A 25975-nucleotide genomic window follows, 5' to 3' on the forward strand; every position below is an offset into this window, starting at 1 on the left:
TTCAGGAGGTGTTGCAGCTATGTGTCAGCTAGTAGCGTAACGGGAAGCGTTGCGCACTGTTGATAAGACGTCGCGAGTTTGGGTACAGTCACTGCCACATTTTTTAAAATGCCATACTGCTGTCTGCTGAAGTTATCGATCTAATGGAACTTTGAACGTAATTCCCTTCACTTCTCAACCCAAAATAGTCGCATGTGGAAAAAGAGCTAACTTCTGCGACATTTTGTTCTTTTCAGGTTTAATAGATGGCCAGGCTGCAGATGCATCTCGAAACTTTTGTATAATGTATGGGGAGAGCGCATCATGCCAAAATACGTCAGAAAAGTATTTTCTACATTATCTGTCGAGTGGCAGTGGCATTTTATTCTTCTTCAAACCTTGTTTGACAGCTTTAACTCAGAACAAGTTTTCTACATGCATGTAATCAATAAAATGCATGTGCATTGTCACACTGTTATAGATAACATCAGAGAATTCGCATATATCGTCGATGATTAATTTCTCTCTCATGTTAACTAATGTTTTAACAACACTAAAAGAAACCATACGAAAATTGTGCACTGTATTATAAGAAATTAAATAAAACTACCCACGATAACCTTACGACGAAAGTCTGTTTCAATAAAACTGAATGCCTCTATCGGCACGAATTAGTAAAATACTAATCTCTTAGATTTCGACTGGGTCTGTGTTTGATTGGTATGCTGTGTCATGCAAATGCTGTGGTATGCAAATGTGGCATTTCATAAATAAAGTTATGTATTCCTAGAAACCCAAAATTTGTTTGTCAGCAGCGGAAAGAGGCGTTACCTTTTGTGCAGCATTGTAAGTTTTTCACCATTGCACTATGAGCCGAAAGTATTTTTGTCGATTTCCTTATCGATGTGTGATCTGACTGCTTGTAGCTCTTTCACAGAAGGGATAAAAACGTTACAGTCAGCAAGACTGGAACAGTAAACCATAAAAGACGCTTTCTTTCAGGTTAGCATGTTTCCACAGAGCTAGGGAAGAGGCATGTGTATAGGTCTCCTCTTACGAGACCAGTAGTGGGTAGGACTCGTAATCCGCTATTTAAAGGACGAGATTAGATGCGATTTTCTCGTGCAATGACTTTCCTGGGCTGAAAACCATAAATTTACAATCTTTTGTCACAGCTCAACCGTTAATACTAACTCATATTATTCAATGGAAATGACAGGAAAAATCAAGTGATATTTGAGGCTTAATTCCGTGCACACCAGGAAGTAACTCGTCGATCACAGAGTTGCCAAATATACCTTGCCTTGTTGCCAAATCTCAGTTACATTACCAGCAGGAAGAAGACGAACCGATGTGATCCTACAGTGGGCTGGGAAGTGACCATAGCTGATGTCTCAAAGACGCGGCTGCTACGGCCTGGAAAACGTAATCCATCTGATTCACATTTCTGTAACTGGGTTTAGGGACAGGAGCGTAGTTACTAATAATACTTAGAACTTACTGCAAACAAAGATTCATAAATCAGTAACTCTCATAGTTGTTTTTTTCGTAAGTATACTCAAAACTAAGAAAATCATTGATGAACGTTTTCGTGCCTCGCCGACAGTCGAGCACAACAAACAAATAAAAATAAAAAAAGACTGTGTGCGTGTGCGTGTGCGTGTGCGTGTGTGTGTGTGTGTGTGTGTGTGTCTGTGTGCGTGTGTGTGTGAGAGAGAGAGACAGAGACAGAGAGAGAGAAAAGTGAGAGAGAGTGAGGGAGAGAGATAAAAATAAAAAAGAATGAGAGAGAGAGAGAGTAAAAAATTGTTGCAAAGAAACTGAATCATGCTACATAAAGAAATCTTTCATTAAAATGACACTTTCTACATCATTATGAGATGTATTCATGATCTATGGAACAAGTATTAATGTAATCTAATCGAATCATATCATATCATATTGCTGACTAGTCATGAAGAGGCACGAATTACAGAAATTTTCGCCAATATCAGTAACTAAATCTAAACCTGAAAAAAAGCCAGCAGTTTTGTAATAAACAGGGACTCCTGTAAAGACCCTTTCATCCCTGTTAACTAACCACGAAAGATGTGTGATATACCTCCATTCAGAAGGAACAAAGTGTTCATGCATTTAAAGATGAGGCACATGATGTGAAGTTCTGTGACGGAGATACGAACCCCGCACGCAATCGGATTTTTAACTAAGTAAAATAAAATGTTACGTATCGGTTTCTCTTACCAGCTGCTAGATGTTTGAACCTAAAATAAGATTACAAATTTTTGTGCCTGAGCGACAATCGAACCGCACACCTAGCGTCCTTCTTTATCATCCACGAACATAGCTTAAGTAACACTTGCTTACTCACCAACAGTAAGATGTGTGCGTGTTTGACCAGAAATAACGACACCTATTGCGATTGTTGGCAACACATGAACAAATATTAAAAATGAACGTTAATTTTCACTAGCAGACTGGAATGCACGTAATAGGGTTTGAAATGAAATTATGAATATTTTTGTACTGGATCAGGATTCAGACCCACATACTTACCTTTGGAGAAGAGTTAGAGAAAATTGCAGTCTTGGGAAAAGGAACGAAATGGTTGAACTATACTGTTCCAAGAGATTCAGATCCTCGAAAGATGAGATCCGAATTCGAATCACAGTCCAACACCAAATTTTTCAACGTCTCTAGTTCAATCAAGTACAAGAAAAATAAGAGCCCTGTTCCTTTAAATGGCTATCGTTTCATCAAATAAAATAAAATTTTCTAATGTAAGTAAGTTTACTGGAGACAGTATTTTTGTTTACCATGACTTCCGCCTACGTCATTTCCCAACGTAAACCGGCTCTGCCCAATTGGTAATAAAGGAACGTGATGTTTAATGCGGATTCTGGATTATAACGTCTTTCTCTTGAGTTTACCAGAGGGAAAGTAAATCTGTTTGTGCCTCTTAAAAGAAAGTGCCTGAATCCGTGCATTGCTCCTGTGATAGTTCGTTCCACCAGAACATTGTGGCCACATTTCCCAGCCCCAGGAGTGTGCTGTAACAGATGATGTGCTTAGCTTACAAAATTAGTCGCGGTGGAAAAAATGCGAGTCTATTAAATGGTTAAGTAGAGGCAATCTTCTGACGTGGAGATTATGCTATTCTCATGTCAGCAGGATATAAAGACTCTTCTATCATCATCGCCTCGATGTAAAGCCATTTTGAAATATTCGCTAATTCAGCAAATTTCTTAGTTCGAGAAAATCCACTGTGAAGTGTGAAGTTACCGGATAATTCGATTATTACCGTCATTGTTACTATCATTTTCTTCATACCGTTGCTGGAACACATGTGCTTGAAGATCATTTAATGCCTTTTAGTCATTGTAGAAGTAGTTGCCCAAGAAGAGGTTCTTTCCCTGTCTATGGAGTCCTTTTATCAGCATTTACTCGCAGATTGCATTAAAACTAAAGTAATTGATGAAGACGTTACGTGATAACAAAAACGCACTGCCTTTCGTAATTTACTTGCACCTAGAAATGGCTGTCAAATACTGCCAAACCAAAAGCCCACTCAAAGAAGACAAGGATACGCAGTCTAGCTACAGTATTATAAATACGCCTCAGCTTGTGGATGAATTCAGACTTAGGTTGATAATCATTTTGAATATTTGGCAGTACTGTACCCATTGATGTTAAACTCACAGGAGCAATGTGTGGGTTCAGGCACTTACTTTTAAGAGGCACAAACAGATTTACTTTCCCTCTGGTAAGCTCAAGAGAAAGACGTTATAATCCAGAATCCGCATTAAACATCACGTTCCTTCATTACCAATTGGGCAGAGCCGGTTTACGTTGGGAAATGACATAGGCAGAAGTCATGGTAAACAGAAATACTGTCTCCAGTAAACTTACTTTCATTAGAAAATTTTATTTTATTTGATGAAACGATAGCCATTTAAAGGGACAGGGCTCTTATTTTTCTTGTACTTGACTGAACTAGAGACGTTGAAAAATTTGGTGTTGGACTGTGATTCGAATTCGGATCTCATCTTTCGAGGATCTGAATCTCTCGGAACAGTATAGTTCAATCATTTCGTTCCTTTTCCCAAGACTGCAATCTTCTATAGGTCACCTCCAAAGGTAAGTATGTGGGTCCGAATCCTGATCCAGTACAAAAGTATTCATAATTTCATTTCAAACCCTATCACGTGCATTCCAGTCTGCTAGTGAAAATTAACGTGCATTTTTAATATCTGTTCTTCTGTTGCCAACAATCGCAATAGGTGTAGATTTCTTTATGTAGCATGATTCAGTTTCTTTGCCGGCCTAAGTGACCGAGCGGTTCTAGGCGCTACAGTCTGGAACCGTGCGACCGCTACGGTCGCAGGTTCGAATCCTACCTCGGGCATGGATGTGTGTGATGTCCTTAGGTTAGTTATGTTTAAGTAGTTCTAAGTTCTAGGGGACTGGTGACCTTAGAAGTTAAGTCCCATAGTGCTCAGAGCTATTTGAACCATTTTCAGTTTCTTTGCAACAATTTTTTACTCTCTGTCTCTCATTCTTTTTTATTTTTATCCCTCTTCCTCACTCTCTCTCTCTCTTCTCTCCCCCCCCCCTCTCTCTCTCTCTCTCTTCTCTCCCCCCCTCCTCTCTCTCTCTCTCTCTCTCTCTCTCTCTCTCTCTCTCTCTCTCTCTCACACACACACACACACACACACACACACACACACACACACACACGCACACAGTCTTTTTTTTATTTTTATTTGTTTGTTGTGCTCGACTATCGGCGAGGCACGAAAAGTTCGTCAATGATTTTCTTAATTTTGAGTACACTTACGAAAGATATATAAAAACAACTATGAGAGTTACTGATTTATGAATCTTTGTTTGCAGTCAGTTCTGAGTATTATTAGTAACTACGCTCCAGTCCCTAAACCCAGTCACAGAAATGTGAATCAGACGGATTACGTATTCCAGGCCGTAGCAGCCGCGTCTTTGAGACGTCAGGTATGGTCACTTCCCAGCCCACTGTAGGATCATATCAGTTCGTCTACTTCCTGCTGGTAATTTAAGTGAGATTTGGCAACAAGGCAAGGTATATTTGGCGACTCTGTGATCGACGACTTACTTCCCGATTTGCATGGAATTAACCCTCAAAGTTAACTTGATTTTTCCTGTAATTTCCATTGAATAATATGAGTTGTTATTAACGGTTGAGCTGTAACAAAAGATTGTAAATTTATGGTTTTCAGCCCAGGAAAGTCATTGCACGAGAAAATCGCATCTAATCTCGTCCTTTAAATAGCTGTTTACGAGTTCTACCCACTACTGGTCTCGTAAGAGGAGACCTGGACACATGCCTCTTCCCTAGCTCTGTGGAAACGTGCTAACCTGAAAGAATGCGTCTGTTATGGTTTGCGGTTCCAGTCTTGCTGACTGTAACGTTTTTATCCCTTCTGTGAAAGAGCTGCAAGCAGTCAGATCACACATCGATAAGGAAATCGACAAAAAATACTTTCGGCTCATAGTGCAATGGTGAAAAACTTACAATGCTGCACAAAAGGTAACGCCTCTTTCCGCTGCTGACAAACAAATTTTGGGTTTGTAGGAATACATAACTTTATTTATGAAATGCCACATTTGCATACCACAGTATTTGCATGACACAGCATACCAATCAAACACAGACCCAATTGAAATCTAAGAGATTAGTATTTTACTAATTCGTGCCGATAGAGTTTCTATGAAACTACACAGAAACAGGAAGAAAACAAATACACAAGGGTACACAAACACATAGTGGGATAACACAAAAGGAAAGGACAGGGTTTGTTTTCAGTGTAACATTTGGTACTGCAGTCCAACCCAAAACTTCATTCCATAGTCTTTCATCTTATTTCAACCTTTGCTTCCACCAAAAAAAATCCTATCCAAGCTTGCTTTCTGTATTCTGTTCACACATTTCTTACCTCATTATTTATTTACCATTATCTTACCTCAACATTTATTTCCAAGAAAATCCTACCTAAACCTGTTGTCCCTAAACCCTACTTTTTTTTGTTCATATCCTCTTTCAAAATTCTTTTTTTATGGCCACACCATTTTCTTATAGCTTCTCAATTCATTTCTCCAATTCATCATAGTTAGTTTCTTACTAGTCTACCCCCTCTTAAGCTAACTTAAATCTACTGAGCTCAGATGCTAAACTAAGGGATGAGGCAATGCAGCAGCACAAAACAATTAACACAAACAGCAATGACAAAAAAATTTAAATAGGCAAAGCAATTGCAATATTACAACTAATATAAGGCACTGTGCAGCAAAAAAGAAAAATAAATCAGTAGTAAAACTAGCTTAACAGAGTAATAAAAAGTGAAATTTAGTAGCACTATGCCTGGCAAACACCAGTAACTTATACCTAAACATGACATAGCTCAAGCAGAAAAAAAACATTACACTAAAGACAACAATGCAGACAAGGGAAATGTATATACACATCTTAATGTCTATGTAATTAAAGTGGTGCACCACAACTTATTCTATGAAAAATATTACCAAGTAGTTGAAAAGAAAATTATGTATGCAAGTCCTGTGAAGGGAAACGTCTTTTTATGCTCCTTCGGTTTTTTGAATAGATCATAAAATTATTTACTGGATCTGTAGGCATAAAATATTTATATTAGTACATCTATTAAATTTTATTTTAACCAATGCTGCTGCAGCTAGAAACATGATATTAAACAAAACGAGTAAATAAATACATAAAGCAAGCCATATGGCATTTTTCTCAACTAGCAAGACAATAGCTGTGAAATGTTTCTCATCGTTTCATTAGGCATTTTAGTAAATATCATAAATTAAGAGCTCCACAGTATGCTTTCAACAAGGAAATGTCAATAGCGAGGATAATGGACTCCCCTTTCTTTTTTTCTACCTGTGCCTCTGAAATGCACACCCTAATGGCTTTTTCTCAAGGCGGCTGGCACAGCTGGGTGCCCACGATGCATTACGTGCAGGTGGTCACTTAACTTTCTTACGGAAATATTTACGACAGCGGTTTCCGCTACAGTGACAGTCTCATATAAAAATATTTCACAGGTCAAGAATTTGCGTTGCAAATGTGTAGAAACAAAATCTTATGAATATAACAGTGTCCAAAAAAATTTTCGCCAGCATTGTGATACATTCACTAAATATTCGTCGACACTTCTTCAATATTTCATCATAAGAGATATGTAGCATAATCAAATAACTCATATAGCACCAGCCTATTGATCATAAACATACCGCAACAGCATAATACTCATAGTCATCGTAATAATAACATCATAACACCTCAGTCAAATCTCAAAAACGTCATAGCTTTCTGCAATAATTTCAAAACCTAAAGAAAATTCTCTGCTCATTTCAGTAGTGTCATCTACCTCAAACATACTTTAAAAATCGTGATCCCATACCAAATATATCATTCAAAGCTCTCATAATATCACAATGGGTCTGTAAAAATATGAAAAGTTCACAAAGTACAGACAAAATACAAATTCTTAAGTGTGAAGTTATCCAACAGTGTAATTACGTAAACATGTGTCACTGACATAATAAAAAAGTTTGTCTCTCTCAGTTAAATGATCAGATAGCTGTGTAATTTGTGTTAGAGAAATATGGTACCGACGTGTAAAGTTGTATAAGCAAATACCATATTAGCTAGGGCTCCTTGTGCTTGCCAAACACATGGTACACAAAGTAAGTGTGGCCCCCCCTGAGGATTATTGTAATTATACCCTCAGGTGTTACAGATTACAGCAATGGAATGGAATGTATCACGGAAAACTTTCTTTGTAATTCAAAAATCTTTAAAAATAAATGTTTTAAGTACAAAATTAATCACTCAAATACGTGTCCTGTAGCGCTAAATGTGCGTCTTGCTGTAAGATAATCTCTGTGGGACTGTCATAGTTGTCGTTCTCCGAAAGCTAAGTTCTGCAGAAGCCAATGTACTTACCTCATGATAAACAAAAGTGAAATGCTTTGCGTATAGATATCTTAGTTATTATGCTTATTGTTGTGATGAAGAAATTACTGTGCTGTAATGTATTGTTGTGCTACGTTAAGGCTGTCTCATTGTAGCTATACCACAAAAGTTACTATTAAACATGTTTTACTTTCCAGAAGAATTCAGAAAAACTGTGCAGATATAAAACAGATACACCGCAAAAGCAACATTGTAAATTGTCACTCATTAGTAATGTCGTGATATAATCTTGTAACTGTCACATAAACTAACCACTGTGTCATCTGGTTTCTCTCAGAAAGTACTTTAAATCCAGAATGTATTTTCAAGTAACCAAAATGTTGCATTATAATCTCATTAGCAGTACCAGTATCTGTTCTAAGTATGTGAGCCTTATAGTCGTTACGTAATCGTGCAACTAACAAGCAAGAATGTACACACACAATAACACTGTGTCATCTGTTCGCAATAACAATGCATTTGTAATTACTTGTCTAAGTTCCCTAGGTTCTTGACTGGATAGTTAACTTTAAAACATTGTTGCATGTTAACAGTTTTTTAAGTCTGACAAAGCATACTGATAATGTAAAGTGAAAAGTTATATGGCAAAGACAAAGTTAAAAAGCAGATTATCTCTCAATAAACGGTTTTACGTGTGAAATGTGGTGTAACCCTTTGCTCTTCCTAGTACGCAGAGTTTCAACTTTAACGCAGTTATCATGTGGTATACGTTGGTAAAGGATACTGGAATTTTTCTCAAGGTTAGCGTCTATGTTATTTTTCTCTGAGCCAGCCGGCGCACGTGGCAGCCTGCGGTGCGAGTCATTGTCTGTTTCTTTGTTGGCGCACATCGTTACTGGGATTAGGAGACCTAACTTCCACAAATTCACGTTGTCGAGAGGGCCCTGCTCTGTTTAAATCCCGCCAGTTCTGATGAAATTCGCGTCTGTCGTTACGATCACATCGTCTGTCGTCATGTCGGTAGTTTCTGTAGTTTCTTTCTTGTCGGTTAAGAGGTGGAGAATTTCTCCCTGAATTATCACTGCACGGTGGACCGTTGCGTCTGAAGTTAGAAGTCTCCCTTGATAATAATTATTTTGGTTCCCATATTGTCTGTTTCTATGGTTGTCTCTGTCACATTCATTACTATGGAAAAGCGATCTTTCTCTGTAACTATTATTCTGCCAACGGTTGTCATACGGATGGTGTCTGTTTTGGTCACGATTTACGTTGTAAGAATGGCCTTGTCGCGTCCAGTTATTATTTCTGTCATCGCGGAAATGTGACAGATGTGACCTGTAATTGTTGTGCTCCTGTTTTCGCGTTCCTCGGTTGTCAGTGTCAATTTCCAGTTCTTGTAAGAGCCCCTGAAAAGCTTCAATGTCGTCTTTGCAACGTCCTGCCAAAATAATATGCCGTAAATGTTCAGGTAATTTGATTAAGCAAATGCGGATGAGTTCTGAGGGGCTGTATGGGTTTGACAGCTACTGATTCTTGTGCAACATGTCTTCAAAATATTTCACAAGACTGGAAAATTCAGATTGTTCGAAATGTTTCATCATTATGATGCTATGTTTTACTCGCTCTTGTGTAGCTTGAGACCAATATGCTGAGAGGAACGCATGGTAAAATTCTCCTTCACTGTGACAATCATGGATGACCGATCGCATTCTTACAGCTGGTTCATTCTCCAAGTAGCCACACATAAATTCTAACCTGTGCTCCAATGACCAGTTGGGAGGAAAACAATGAGAGAATTGATGGATGAATGTCGTTGGCAGGATTCTTAAACGTTTTGAATTTACGTGTAGTAATGAACAGCATATAGTCAAAATCATCATGTCGGCGAGTCGCATGTCGGTCATTGTTACGTCGCTTCGGCGGTTCTATCTCAAAATTCGGTGCACATTGCCAATTTCTTTCATAACTTCCGAAATGCCCTGTGTTATTATTTTGTGGCTGTTCCGTATTTCTATGTCCCTCTTCCCGTATTGGGGTGCGAGTGTCCTCTGAAATACGTAATTCTTGTATTACCTGTGTCAGCTGATCTTGTACTTCCCGGATTTCTCTTTGGTGTTGCGTATTAATTTGATTCTGATTTTGTTTGAATTTCCTAATGTGTTCGCACTCTTCTGTGTCATTAAAGACTACTGGTTTTGTGTCATTCAGATTATCATCTACCTTCGTAGATAAATTATTTAGCTGATCCGAAAGTTCAACTACTTTCTCTGATAATGAACTAATTTCCTCCATGTGTCTTTCTGAACCAATTTTCAGAGTATCTATTGTGTCCTTTAAGTTTTCTTGAGTTTTTGAAAGTTGCGTAACCAAATCAATAGATGCAACTGAGTCAATTTTAGCTTGCAAGGTCTCATGATTTTCATGAACAATAGTTTGCAGTTCTTTTATGGCTGCTTCATGATTCTGTAATGCATTTTCATGACGCGAAAAAATAGGTTGGAAATGCTCACAAATTTGTTTTTTTACGTCATTACAGACTTTCTGACATTTCGATTCAATGTTATGTAACTCAGCAGTTAAATCTTCACGTGTTTGTTCGAGAGTTTGTTCCAATGAGTCTAACTTTAGAAGCTTTTGCTGCGTTTGTCTCTGATTTTGTTCCATTGTGTGTAACTGTTGCTGTGTTTGTCTCTGGTGTTGTTCCATTGTGTCTAACTGTTGCTGTGTTTGTTTCTGATTTTGTTCCATTTGTTGTATTAATTGCAATAATAATGTATTAGTGTCTGGAATTTGTTTCTCTATGCTTTTTGGCAGTGCATTTTCACCGGCAACATTCACATTTTGACAAGCAGAAAATGTGTCTTGACTCATTTGAGAAAACGGTGAGGACCCAAAACCTAAGTCTACAGTATTTGCAATATTGTGTTCTGTCATTTCGGATTCCTGAGGCGAGCTGTTGCCGACCGATCGATCGATAATGCTTCCCTGTTCACTAATTGTTTCACCGTCTACACCATTATTTCCCTATGCACAGTTACCAAATTACTGCTTTGAATGTCTGTTAATTCACTACACAGTGGTGCTGATAAGCTACACTCGTCGTCACTATTATTTCTCAGTTTGCTTTGGAGCCTAGTGTTACGTTTTTCACACGCCATTATTGTCACAATATTTCACACGATAACACAGAAAAGCACAATTTGAAGAGCAAAAATAGGAGAACACATTAACATAGCACTGAAAATAATATGTAGTTAATTGCAAGCGCAGCTGCGAAATACTTGGTGCAAATCTACATGCATGCCACAACTGTTTTACTGTGCAACAATGAAAGATTGCAACTACAAGGAGATTCTTTCTACAATTACTCAATAGCAATAAACAAAATCTACACTAATTACACAAACTACAAGAAAAAATCAGAAGATTCCAGTGAGGTATCCTAGGCTAAGGGTCGACATATGGAACGTCCCCTTTGAACATTTATACATGACTGTGCTTAAGCTGACACACAATATTTTTTAGCGCAACGCAATCTGACTTTCAGAAATCCCTACAAAGGAATGGCCCTAACTACTCACCAAAAATCTTCGTTACTCGAACTACTGCAATACAGCGAGCGCCACTACTGCCAGCTAAATAAAAGATTCAAACTACAGAAGGCACTAACTACTGATAGGCATAGTTAGCAATTGAAAAATGACAATAGAGAACAAACAATGTATTTACCTTAACAGTCATAATATATATAGTAGTTCATAATATCCAGTATTACAAATTATCAAAACTCCTCCATCTCTCTCCCCACATCCACCACTGCTGGCGGCTCACCTCCAACTGCGCAACGCTACGCGCTGTTCACATCCAGCTGCCCAACACTACAATGGCAGACAACAATGCAAACTATCCACAGACTGCACACAGCACAGCCAGTGATTTTCATACAGAGCGCTACGTAACGTTGCCAATTACAAATTATCAAAACTCCGCCATCTCTCTCCCCACATCCACCACTGCTGGCGGCTCACCTCCAACTGCGCAACGCTACGCGCTGTTCACATCCAGCTGCCCAACACTACAATGGCAGACAACAATGCAAACTAGCCACAGACTGCACACAGCACAGCCAGTGATTTTCATACAGAGCGCTACGTAACGTTGCCAATAAGAAAACATAAACAGCCTACTTACATAGCAACCATTGGCCTCGTATGACAAAGCTAAGACACATACCTCTTCGCCAGCTCTTTGGTAACGTGCTGAACTGTGAAAAAGCGTCTGTTATGGTTCGCAGTTCCAGTCTCACTAACTCTTACGTTTTATCCCTTCTGTGGAAGAGATGCAAGCAGTCAGATCAAACATCGATAAGGAAATCGCAAGATGATACTTTCGGCTCATAGTGCAATGGTGAAAAACTTACAATGCTGCACAACACGTAACGCCCATTACCGTTGCAGGCAAGCAAATTTTGGGTTCTAGGAATATGTAACTTTATTTATGAAATGCCACATTTGTATTCGCTTTGAGTATGTCACAGCATACCAATTAAACACAGACCCAATCAAAATCTAAATGAGTAGTATTTTACTAATTCGTGCCCATAGAGGCACGCTTGTGTACAGATACTCAGTTTTATTAAAACAGACTTTCGTCGTAAGGTTACCGTGGGTAGTTTTATTTCATTTCTTATAATACAGTGCACAATTTTCGTAAGTTTTCCTTTAGTGTTATTAAAACATTAGTAAACACGAGAGAGATATTAATCATCAAGGATATATGCGAATTGTCTGATGTTATCTATAACAGTCTGACAATGCACATGCAGTTTATTGATTACATGCATGTAGAAAACTTGTTCTGCGTTAAAGCTGTCAAACAAGATTTGAAGAAGAATAAAATGCCACTACCACACGACAGCTAATGTATAAAACATTTTTCTGACGTATTTTGGCACGATGCACTCTCCCCATACATAATACAAAAGTTTCGAGATGCATCAGCTGCCTGGCTGTCTATTAAATCTGAAAAGAACAAAATGTCGCAGAAGTTAGCGCTTTTTTGACATGCGACTATTTTGGGTTGAGAAGTGAAGGGAATTATGTTCAAAGTTCCATTAGACTGATAATTTTAGCAGACAGCAGAATTGCGTTTTAAAAAACGTAGCAGTGAATGAATTCGGACTCGCGACATCTTATCTACATTGCGCGACACTTACCATGAACTCAACAATTCCTCCAGAACTTGTGCATTCCACTGCGTTGTGAAACAATGCATATGGCCGGGTCCAGACTTCTGAGAGACAAACAGTTACAGCTTTTCTTTTGCACTGCACGACGTTTTCAACAAACTGAAAGCGCAATAGAGTAGCTCAAGTGGAAATGAACACTTCCTATTTAAATTTCTGTATCCTACACTGTTGACTGTTCTGTGTAGGTGGCAGCTACGTGATTGTATTTCGGTGATTACAAAATAGAGTCGAATGTATGCACTGGGTAGCCGAGGCAGCTAGTTCATGGTGATTCGGTCAACCAAGTAAATGAATGTACTCAACATGCTGCAAATTACTACAGGGAGCCTATGTGTCAGAATTCTCATCCAGTGCGGCGCAACGGTGTTACGATAAAAAAAATGAGTCACAGAGAAGAGGATTTGGTGGTTTGTTGGACTGATGATAGGTTCATATACCTACGGTCTGGGTTAGATTCCAACTTCTGTCAATGATTTTATATAGGGAGAAACAGATTCCATTCTCTTCTGGCTACTCCACGTGAAGAAGATATAATGGCACTGTGGTCTGATATTCACATTAGAAATGATATTCTTTCTCTACCAAGTAGACGTTAGTTTGAACCACAATAAAGACTGGAGTGGCGACATGTAGAAACTCTATCACCAGTAACCTTTCTTGTACTAGTTATTTATTTCTAGTGACGAAACAAACGTTATGTAGCGTCACAGGACACTTATTCCATCTTTTATTTGAGCCTCTGTATGCCGATAAAATTGGTTCTGAACTGGGAATGCAACTCAGACCGCCTTTAACGCGGAATTTGAACCCTTCGTGAGAATACAGCTCGGCTACAATTTGTTGTTTGTTCAAAACTGCAGATTCCTCAACATCTCCACATGTTGCACGTGAATGGGTTCGAATCCTGGTCCGGCACTAAAGATTTCATTATGTATTATCAAACTCTAGCATGAGAACACCTATCTGCTGGTGGATAATAATTTTGATGTTTAATGTATTTTCTTCGTTGTCAACACTAACGTATTTGACGTTTTTGACTCCCAGTGAGACACAGAACTATTTGCGAGATCACTGTAAGTTCAAGATGTTATTCCGAGCTGCTGGTGGAGAAAAATTCGGTAGCTGACGTCTCTTTGTGTGTAGTCAACAACGATATGTGTGGGGCTCTATTCCCAGTCAGCACTGAACTCTTCGCCATATTATTTCTAGTTCAAACATGCTCACATGTTTCTGCTGGTGTAACAAACCCATTTTTAATGTTCGTTTTCTCTAGAATATAACAGCGATAGGTGCTTGGTTGGAGTCCTGGGAAAGAAAAAAATTAATGTTTTGTCTCGTCATTTCAGTTAAAACATCTAGCTACTGCCGAGAAAATCCGATATCTCACAGTTGATTGTGCTTCGATATCAATCCGTTTACGTTCTGGGTTCGAATCTCTGTCGATCACATAGCTTTACTTCACGTCATTCCAAGTAAGTTACACGTGAAGAAGCAATACTTAACATCTCTCGTAGTTCGTTAACAGGGACAATAGATTCTGGGTAGGAATTCGCGTCTGTTAAAAATGTCTCCGTTATGCAATTTAAAGTTGATATTTGTTAACTGATACTGTCTAAAATCGTGATATATCACTCTCTGTATGCCTAATCAAGAATGACAGTTTCCGTCAGTAACGAAATCTTTGTTTAGTCTGTATGACCTGGGTTTGAATCCATATGCAGAACGAGACGGTTCGTCGTGTCATTTGAAGTTCATACATATTCTCAACTAGCTGCTCGTGAACAACTTAAATTTTTATGTCATTTTATGTTAAATAATAAGTACGGTATGTCATTTTGAAGAGGAAATCATGAATACGACGAACTTACTACGTGCATTACCTATCTGACGTAATAATGAGAGTGGTAACATTTCAGGTATGTCATTTATTGTAATAAATTTGAGCTTAAAAGCCTTAAGGACAGTCTTATCTGTGATAAGATGTTCCCTGATATTTGTAGTATCGTGGTATTACTTTACATCTTGAGTTATTGCGATACAGAGCAGTGTTTTCTAGTGGTGACTTGTTGGAACCATTTTCAATAGTCAAACGACTGTACCAAGGAGCGATTAGAGGACCTGCTAGATAGCTGCGTTATGGCGGTTGCATGCGAATCAGGCGAAATGCAATTCAGGTCGTTCGGATACTTTTGTGCACGACTGTAGATTTCTGTTTGTTTTCTGTATTATTCATTGTCATTGTATACAACGTACCACAGTAGTATGGAGGAAGTTGAGACGAACAATTTGATACAGGACGCTAGTGGTCTATCAAGTCAGAAAACTACCTCAAACAGTCCTGCAAAAAGTACTTAAGCTACAGCGCATACACGTCGCGCGACGTTTCCAATATTCTCGCGATCTCTTCGCACAAACTGTTAGCCTAGACAAAAAATAATTAAGACCTTTTTTGTTGCAAATTTAATTTATTTTAATTGTGGATTGAGACACGTTTTCGTTGGAGTGTGCGGGTTTCGAGTTTTTAAAGAAAAACGTACAAAAGTGATATTAAACATGTTCTATCTTGGAAATCATTCGCAATAGGGCACATGTCGATATGAAGTATTTTGTTCAGAATCATTAATACTATCGAGCCTGAAAGCATGTACCTTTCCTCCTGACTCACCCTGTATACTGAAGAGTGTCTGGGAAATACAGTATCAAATGATTCAAATGGCTCTGAGCACTATGGGACTTAACATCTGAGATAATCAGTCCCCTAGAACTTAGAACTACTTAACCTAACTAACCTAAGGACATCACACACATCCATGCCTCAGGAAAGATTCGAACCTGCGACCGTAGCAGTCGCGCGACTCCGGACTGAAGCGCCTAGAACCACTCGGCTACCGCGGCTGGCAAATACAGTATCCCTGTCCTACTAGTTTGCTTGTGTTCACTAGCTTCGTGATTATGTTGCCCATATCTATAACAATTTCGATGTCTGAGTATAAGTTTTTAATAGCATTTACGAGATGAGATGGGTACCCTCGTTCAGTCATTATATTACACATTATTTCTCTGGTCAAATTATCATTTGCCGTTTCAGAATGTATAAAAGGAAGAGGTGTCTCGCTAATGAATTCTCTTCTCTATTCCTTAACCGGTTCTAGAATACTTACTACAAATAGTAACCATCTTTTATACTATTCAAATCACCGCGAGCCCTAATCTCCCTCATTTTATTGTCATGGTCCTTGCGTGAGATACACGATCGAGGCCACAGTACTATTGCACTGTCTTCTTGCAGTAGTGGTTCCCCAAAGTTATTTTGCAAGAACAACGTCGTCTTTTTTTAGGAACCTCCTATTAAAGTTCCATGAGCATTTCTGTTACACTCTGGAATGGGCTGTATCGAACTATTATGATCCTAGCAGCGCGTATCTGTATTCCTTCAGTATGTACAGTCGTGCACAAAAGTATCCGAACGACCTGAATTGCATTTCGCCTGATTCGAATGCAACCCACATAGCGCAGCTGTCTAGCAGGTCCTCTAATCGCCCCTCAGTACAGTCGTTTGACTATTGAAAATGGTTCCAACAAGTCACCACTAGAAAACACTGCTCTGTATCGCATTAACTCAAGATGTAAAGTAATACCAAGGTACTACAAATATCAGGGAACATCTTATCACAGATAAGACGGTTCTTGGGGCTTATATGCTCACATTTATTGCAATATGTGACATACATGAAATGAAATGTTACCACTCTCATTATTGCGTCAGATAGGTCATTCACGTAGCAAGTTCGTCGTATTCATGATTTCCTCTTCAAAATGACATACCGTACTTATTATTTAACATAAAATGACATAAAAAATTAAGTTATTCACGAGCAGCTAGTTGAGAAAATGTATGAACTTCAAATGACACGACGAACCGTCTCGTTCTGCATATCGATTCAAACCCAGGTCATGCAGACTAAGCAAAGATTTCGTGGCTGACGGAAACTAACAGTCATTCCTGACTAGGCATACAGAGAGTGATATAACTCGATTTTAGACAGTATCAGTTAGCAAATATCAACTTTAAATTACATAACGTAAACATTGTTAACGGACGCGAATACCTACCCAGCATCTATTGTACTCGTTAACGAACTACAGGAGATGTTAAATATTGCTTCTTCACTAGTAATATTCTTGAAATGCCGTGAGGTAAAGCTTTGTGTTGGACAGGGATTTGAACCCAGAACCTAACTGGATTGTCATCGAAGCACAATCAACTGTGACATATGGGATTTTCTCGGCAGTAGCTAGATGTTCTAACTGAAATGATGAGGCGAAACATTATTTTTCTCTTTCCCAGGACTCCAACCTGGCACCTATCGCTGTTATATTCTAGAGAAAACGAACGTTAAAAATGGGTTTGTTACACCGGCAGCGACGTGTGAGCATGTTTGGACTAGAAATAATATGACGAAGAGTTCAGTGCTGACTGGGAATCGAGCCCCACACGTATCGTTGTTGACTGCACACAAAGAGACGTCAGCTACCGAATTTTTTTCACCAGCAGCTCGGAATAACATCCTTGAATTTACAATGATTCGCAAACAGTTCGGTGTCTCACTGGGACTCAAAAACGTCAGATACCGTTAGTGTTGACAATGGATGAAAATACATTAAAAATCAAAATTATTACCCACCAGCAGATAGGTGTTCTCATGCTGGAGTTTGATAATACATAATGAAAGCTTTAGTGCCTGGCCAGGATTCGAACCCTTTCACACGCAATATGTGGAGATGTTGAGGAATCTGCAGTTTTGAACAAACAACAAATGGCAGTCGAGCTGTATTGTCACAAAGGGATCAAATTCCGCGTTAAGGGCTGTCTGAGTTGCATTCCCAGTTCAGAACCAATTTTATCGGCATACAGAGGCTGAAATAAAAGATGGAATAAGTGTCCTGTGACGCTACATAACGTTTGTTTCGTCACTAGAAATAAATAACTAGTATAAGAAAGGTTACTGGTGATAGAGTTTCTACATGTCGCCACTCCAGTCTTTATTGTGGTTCAAACTAACGTCTACTTGGTAGAGAAGGAATATCATTTCTAATGTGAATATCAGACCACAGTGTCATTATATCTTCTTCACTTGGGGTAGCCAGAAGAGAATGGAATCTGTCTCTCCCTATACAAAATCATTGACAGAAGTTGGAATCGAACCCAGACCGTAGGTATATGAACCTATTATCAGTCCAACAGACCACCAAATCCTCTTCTCTGTGTCTCATTTTTCTATCGTAACGCCGTTGCGCCGCACTGGATGAGAATTCTGACACACAGGTTCCCTGTAGTAATTTGCAGCATGTTCAATAAATTCATTTACTTGGTTGACCGAATCACCATGAACTAGCAGCCTCGGCTACCCAGTGCATACATTCGACTCTATTTTGTAATCACCGAAATAAAATCACGTAGCTGCCACCTACACAGAACAGCCAACAATGTAGGATGCAGAAATTTAAATAGGAAGTGTTCATTTCCACTTGAGCTACTCTATTGCGCTTTCAGTTTGTTGAAAACGTCGTGCAGTGCAAAAGAAAAGCTGTAACTGTTTGTATCTCAGAAGTCCAGACCCGGCCATATGCATTGTTTCACAGCGCAGTGGAATGCACAAGTTCTGGAGGAATTGTTGAGCTCATGGTAAGTATCGCGCACTGTAGATCAGATGTCTCGAATCCGAAAACATTACTGCTACGTTTTTTAAAACGCAATTCTGCTGTGTGCTAAAGTTATCAATCTAATGGAACTTTGAACATAATTCCCTGCACTTCTCAACCCAAAATAGTCGCATGTCAAAAAAGCGCTAACTTCTGCGACATTTTGTTCTTTTCAGATTTAATAGACAGCCAGGCAGCAGATGCATCTCGAAACTTTTGTATTATGTATGGGGAGAGCGCATCGTGCCAAAATACGTCAGAAAGTATTTTCTACATTAGCTGTCGTGTGGTAGTGGCATTTTATTCTTCTTCAAATCTTGTTTGACAGCTTTAACGCAGAACAAGGTTTCTACATGCATGTAATCAGTAAACTGCATGGGCATTGTCATACTGTTATAGATAACATCAGAGAATTCGCATATATGCTTGATGATTAATATATCTATCATGTTTACTAATGTTTCAACAACACTAAAGGAAAATTTACGAAAATTGTGCACTGTATTATAAGAAATGAAATAAAACTACCCACGGTAACCTTACGACGAAAGTCTGTTTTAATAAAACTGAGTATCTGTACACAAGCGTGCCTATATGGACACGAATTAGTAAAATACTACTCATTTAGATTTTGATTGGGTCTGTGTTTAATTGGTATGCTGTGACATACTCAAGGGGTATACAAATGTGGCATTTCATAAATAAAGTTACATATTCCTAGAATCCAAAATTTGCTGGCCTGCAATGGAAATGGGCGTTACCTGTTGTGCAGGATTGTAAGTTTTTCACCATTGCACTATGAGCCGAAAGTATCTGCTTGCGATTTCCTTATCGATGTTTGATCTGACTGCTTGTAGCTCTTCCACAGAAGGGATAAAACGTAAGAGTTAGTGAGACTGGAACTGCGAACCATAACAGACGCTTTTTCACAGTTCAGCACGTTACTAAAGAGCTGACGAAGAGATATGTGTCTTAGCTTTGTCTTACGCGGCCAATGGTTGCTAGAACTCGTAAACCGCTATTTAAAGGACGAGATTAGTTGCGATTTCCACGGGCAAAGACTTTCCTGAGCTGAAAACCGTAAATTTTCAATCTTTTATTACACGTCAAGCGATAATAACTCAGATTATTCAATGGAAATGACAGGTAAAATCAAGTGAACTTTGAGGTTTATTACCGTGCACACCAGGAAGTAACTCGTCGATCAGAGAGTTGCCAAACATACCCTGCCTTGTTGCCAAATCTCAGTTGCAGTACCAGCAGGAAGAAGACGAACCGATGTGATCCTACAGCAGGCTGCGAAGTGGCCATAGCTGGCGTCTCCAAGTCGCGGTTGCTATGGCCTGGAATACGTAATGCGTCTGATTCGCAATTCTGTAACTAGGTTTAGGGACTGGAGCGTAGTTACTAATAATACTCAGAACTGACGTCAAACTAAGCATCATAAATCAGTAACTCACATAGTTATTTTCATATTTTTTCGTAAGTGTACTCAAAACTAAGAATTCATTCGCTGATATTTTCGTGCCTCGCTGATAGTCGAGCACAACAAACAAATAAAAATAAGAAAAAAGAATGTGTGTGTGTGTGTGTGTGTGTGTGTGTGAGTGAGTGACAGAGAGACAGACAGCTGCGTTATGCCGGTTGCATGCGAATCAGGCGAAATGCAATACAGGTCGTTCGGATACTTTTGAGCACTACTGTACATTGGAAGTGTTCTATCTCGGAAACCATTCGTAATAGGGCATATCTCCACATCAAGTTTTTTGTTCAGAATCACTAATGCTACCACCTGTCAAAACACGTGCCTTTCCTTCTGACTCACCCTGTATACATAGAAGAAGTGGACAGTAAGAGGAAAATGCTGAATGAGAAAGTAGTGTTTTTAGATCGTGGCGCTAGAATAAATGCAATCCTTTTTGTAGGTGACCAAACACTGACTGCAAAAACTGAATATTATCTTGGAATGGGAATCTACAACTTGCAGCAGATATCCTCAAAATACAATCTAAAACTGTCTGTAGATAAAAAGAACGGTAATGGCATTTCAAAGAATACAATCACTAAGACCAAAACTAGTCTTAGACTTGGGGCACACATTTTAAATACCTAGGACTGCGTTATCAGATATGAATACAGCTGTCACGTGAACAAAAAATTAAATAAATTTATTTCCGTATGTGGAACGACTGTAAAAAATTTTAAGAACAAATCCGAAACAAACTCAGCTGAAGTATTACAAAACCATCGTACTATCAATCCTTACTTGTGGAGGTAAAATGTGGGTGACAGCAAGACACCAAGAAAATAGAATACAAGCTCAAGAAATGTGATTTCTAAGGAGAGTGGAAAGACGTACACCTAAAAGAAATGAGATATAAATGTTTATACGTCCATAACGAAAAATAAAAGAAAACGGGAGAAAACGGAGAGAACATTTGGACCATATGGATGGAGAAAGACTCCAAGTAAATGATCTCACTTATAAATACACTAGAAGAAGAAAAGTAGTAAGGCGATAGAAGAGATGAAGTACCTTAACTAGCATTTTGCCTTATATGTGATGTGAAGAAGAAGAATAAGAAGCACCCTCCGTCGTACAACGTACAGTGTATTTCACTACATATATGTATGTGTAGAAGAGGATGAATAAGTCAATAAACACTAACGTGCGATTTGTTGCAATAGTTTCAGAGAACAGTAATATTTTTCCGTGAAGGTGAGAACTGGGAAGGTATAAACAAAATGTCGCAGCACAATATTCACGCAATTCCTAACGAATGTTTACACATAGTTCAGAAAAGTAAATCCGACATTAGGCTGGAGGTCAAGCGTTTTTCTGACTCCGTATTATCTTCATATTTGTCTAATGTTTCTACGATTAAAAGTTCCAGAATTAATGGCCAGGGCCAGCAGAATTTTCATTGTCTCACTTTAGTTCAATGATTATTTCAAGAAAATTTTGCTATTTAATCTCAAAGAAATACTACTTTTCTCCATCGCCCTCATACAACTGTTAACTACTCTCTTACGCAGTGACACACCAACACTGCTTGTTAACATTCCAAGTTTCTGAACTTGTATACGTTTGATACATTGTCTTAAGTGTTATTGAGATATGTGTCTAAATATTGTGTACCCTTATTGTATTACATATCAGTTGCTGGACGGCTGGTCGTTTTCCCTCTGAGAGCATTCATTATTATGATTTTTCCGAATTTATTCTTTCACAGCTCCTTTATATTCATTAAAATACTAAATTTCAGCGTTTCGTCTCCTGTAAAATGGAGAACAAATGCAACATTCTTTCTACAGAACGAATATTTTGGAATGATTTGTGTAACAGGCTAAGCGCAACTTTTGTTCAAATAAAAAATATTGATATCGATTTTGTGGTAAGGCGAGTTTCTTTTAGAGTACCGCTACGCTAAGAAAAGCTCAACAACAACTACCATCCACTTATTCATGACATATTTTTAAAAGTTTGAATTGTTAAAAAACATATGAATTGTTAGCTGGTCAGGCGGCGAACGAAGGGGGCAGGATGGTAGGGTTCATAACCCTGCGCTCACTCTTAGTCCATTTTACTGTAAAAGTGTTGATATTTGTATACATATTAATTTCCAGATTTTGTAACTAACTTCCAGAGAACAAATTAGCATGAAAATTAAGTCTCGAAAATGATCAGGCATAATGAAAAAAAATTGCGAACTGTGTTTAACACAGGATATTCCCGAGCGTTTCCCTATATGGATGCGCTTGTGGCGTGACCGGAGAGCCGCAGAAAACTGCCCAGCCAGAAAGAGGCGCACACACATACAGTGACAATACCTGCAGCCGGCGACAAATCTGACGCAACTCGAGAAACCACAAGCTAAGCCAACAATAAAATCGCAAGAGATAGAGTAAAGAAGGCAGAAAAGGAAAGATCCTTCACCAAGAAAATAATAACAGAAAGAACTGCTTTCCCGCCGGCCGGGGTGGCCGTGCGGTTCTAGGCGCTACAGTCTGGAGCCGAGCGACCGCTACGGTCGCAGGTTCGAATCCTGCCTCGGGCATGGATGTGTGTGATGTCCTTAGGTTAGTTAGGTTTAATTAGTTCCAAGTTCTAGACGACTGATGACCTCAAAAGTTAAGTCGCATAGTGCTCAGGGCCATTTGAACCATAGTGCTCAGATCCGGCTTTCCCACACGGTACGGAAACGTGAAAAAAAACATGTACCCCATTTACGTTCTCGCGTAGCCAGAGTCTCCAGACCTATGTTCACTACTGCACAATTGTTGTACTAACTTAAATGTTGATAACACTGAGTGCACACTTGGAACTTACGTCGAAAAAATTTGGAAGTTGTCAAAGGTGTGAGAGTTTGTCGCTTTTAGTGTTCTTAAATGAAACCTGTCAAAAGTTCGGAAGAATACTTCTAAATTTCTTTTTCTGAAGTATAATTTGTTGCAAGTTATGCAAAAACGTTGTCTTAAGCACTAATGTAAACAAGTTATTATTATTATTATTATTTAAAACATTTTACATATTTTATTGTTTTGAAGGGAAGCTGTTCAGTAAGTCGTGCAACACATTTTTTTTTCAGGAAGTAGGTCAGTTTTATTCAATATTGCAGTACACCATATTCCTCACTCTTCTGGCTAAAAACTGTATTTTTCACCGTAATCTCCGCGTAATCCATCTTACTGGGAGGGCCAGTATGCTCGCATGGTTTCACCCTACTTATCGACGTCGGAGCCAACATCTTACTGCATCAGTAACCTCCCCATCATACACATACTGCTTCCCGCGGAGTGCATCCTTCATTGGGCCAAACAGATGGAAGTAGATATCCGGGCTGTAGGATGGATGAGGAAGAACCACCACTGAAGTTTTGTGAGATCATTTCGGGTGCGCATACTTGTGTGAGGCCCTGCGTTGTCATGGAGAAGGAGAATTTCGTTTGCGTTTTTGTGGCAACGAACACGCTAAAGTCTGAGGATAGCACAATAAATTTCAGAGTTGCTCGATGCACCATGAGGGAGGACATCAAACACAATAACACCTTCAGAGTCCCACAAGACCGTCGCTGTAACTTCACTGGCGAAGCGTGCGGCTTTGAACTTTCTCTTTGGAGGAGAGGTGTTTTGGTGCCACTCCATGGATTTACGATTTGTTTCCGTTTCGAAATGATGAAACCATGTGTCATTGCCTGCGACGATGTACGACAAAAAAAAAAAAGGTCACTATCAGCCTCGCAACGCACAAGCAGTTCTGCACAGATGGCCCTTTGTTTATCAGCGGCCAAACACCTTCGAGTACCCCAACTGGTGGACGAATTTGTGAACGCTACCAACAGAGACGTCCAGTTGTTCAGTGAGGTGTTTGATAGTAATCCGTCGATCAGCTCCAATGAGAGTATCTGCACGTTCCAACGCCGCAGAAGTCACAGGTGTTTGCGACCGGCCGGCATGCGGGAGGTCGGACAGGCCTGCGCGACTTTATTGCGATGATGACAGACGCCTCGCCCAACGACTCACCATGGTTTGGTTCACTGTCAGGTCTCCGTAGACATTCTACAAACACCTGTGAATGTCTGAGATGCTCTGGTTTGCTGCGAAAAGAATCTCAATAACAGCTTTCTAATTGGAACGCACCCCCGTTACAGACGGTATTTTAGACGTTACATGTAGCATCACGTATCGGGACTTCATGAAACAATAGACGCCGAAACGGGAATGTTCCTCGATGTCCTACAACAAATTCGGAACTTTTTCAACGGAAATTGGCTGAGAAAAAAATGTGTTGCGTTACTTATTGAACGCCTCCCGTGTATCCGTGGCGCGATAAAAGTTAGCGAAACGGCAAATTATATTGGGGAAGGGGAAGAAAGTAAAAAACTATGACACTCCAGAGCGTCCTGCGGGAACGGACCTTTGATTCCCGACTGAGTTGATATCCACGGTAATGTCAGTGTGTTACCCGTTCACGAGATAGATTGAACACCATGGTATGCCACCGCTCCAGATTCTATTTCATATTAATGACCTCACTGACGTTACCACGCACATTGGGTTTGGGAACATTTGTTTGAGAATGCAGGGCACAGGTCGTGAAAGTAATTAGTTTAGTGATTACATCAGCAGGAACAGCACTCTTTCCTCTAGTGAAAAAGTAGAGCTGTTCATGAAATTAAATCGCGGCACGAATTAAACAGCAACATTGTTTCGTTATCTGCCTGGGAACAGAGGAGACGTCCACGCCTGTTAGGCGAGCGCGCGTCACTTGTTATGTACGGTGGCGCATGGCGAGACCGGTAGATCCACACATGCGGCCGAGCCCGTTGCCATTACAGTAGCTTAAGGCCGTGAGTCGGTGCGCGCCGTGTTCATGGATTGCCTTTTAATTAGACTCATAACAGGAGCGGCCGTCTGGCAAGCACATCTGCACGCTGCCAATTCCTGAAAGTGGCCGCTCAGAAGAAGCCCTGCGCTAGCCAACAAGATGAAGGATCTACTTGCTAGACTTGTCGCTCCACTCGGCAAACACACAATTAAACTTGTAAAACACGTAAATTGTAATCACTCTTCTTATTTCGTCGCTTCCACTTCTCTCCTCTTCGCACTCCTCAGATCCGCGGAGGAGAGCGACAGAGCCAGGGAGGAATGGACGGTGGCGGCGACGTCGGCGTTGGCCGGAGCCGAGGGGAAGCGGCGGGTGGCGGCTGCTCGCCTCCGCCTTCGCCTTCGCCTTCAACTCTCAGGTAAGCCGGCGGCGGTGCGCCTTTTCCCTGAGAGCTCTGCTACAGGCCGCCTTTTTGCCCCGCCCGTCCCGGAGTGCGTGCGCCTATGTACGTGTCGCGCCTTTTCCCACGAAATGAGCCGGCTGTCACGGATATCTACCGGAGCCACGTCTATCTTCGCTTCTTTATTCTTTCCTTTTTCTTTTTAGACCGTTTTTCGGTAACCAAAAAAAGATGCCTCCCACTTTAGGGCGCTCCAGAGGTGGGCAGGAGCACGAGCAGATATGGAGTGTCTCTTAGAGAAGAGCGCCTGTGTGCATTAGGCAGTGTTTGCCCGGCGCTCAGGTTTTG

General features: G+C 39.8%; 1 long non-coding RNA gene across 1 annotated transcript in view; it reads left to right on the forward strand.

Moving 5' to 3' along the window:
* LOC126175788 (uncharacterized) overlaps window positions 1-25650 on the forward strand; it is a 510800-nt gene extending 485150 nt beyond the window's left edge. Inside the window, exon 3 of the long non-coding RNA XR_007535616.1 lies at window positions 25515-25650. This is a non-coding gene — a long non-coding RNA (uncharacterized LOC126175788). The remainder of the gene's footprint in view (window positions 1-25514) is intronic.
* The last annotated feature ends 325 nt before the right edge of the window (window positions 25651-25975 follow it).

The sequence above is a fragment of the Schistocerca cancellata genome, chromosome 1 (genome assembly GCF_023864275.1).
Source record: "Schistocerca cancellata isolate TAMUIC-IGC-003103 chromosome 1, iqSchCanc2.1, whole genome shotgun sequence".
NCBI lineage: Eukaryota > Metazoa > Arthropoda > Insecta > Orthoptera > Acrididae > Schistocerca > Schistocerca cancellata.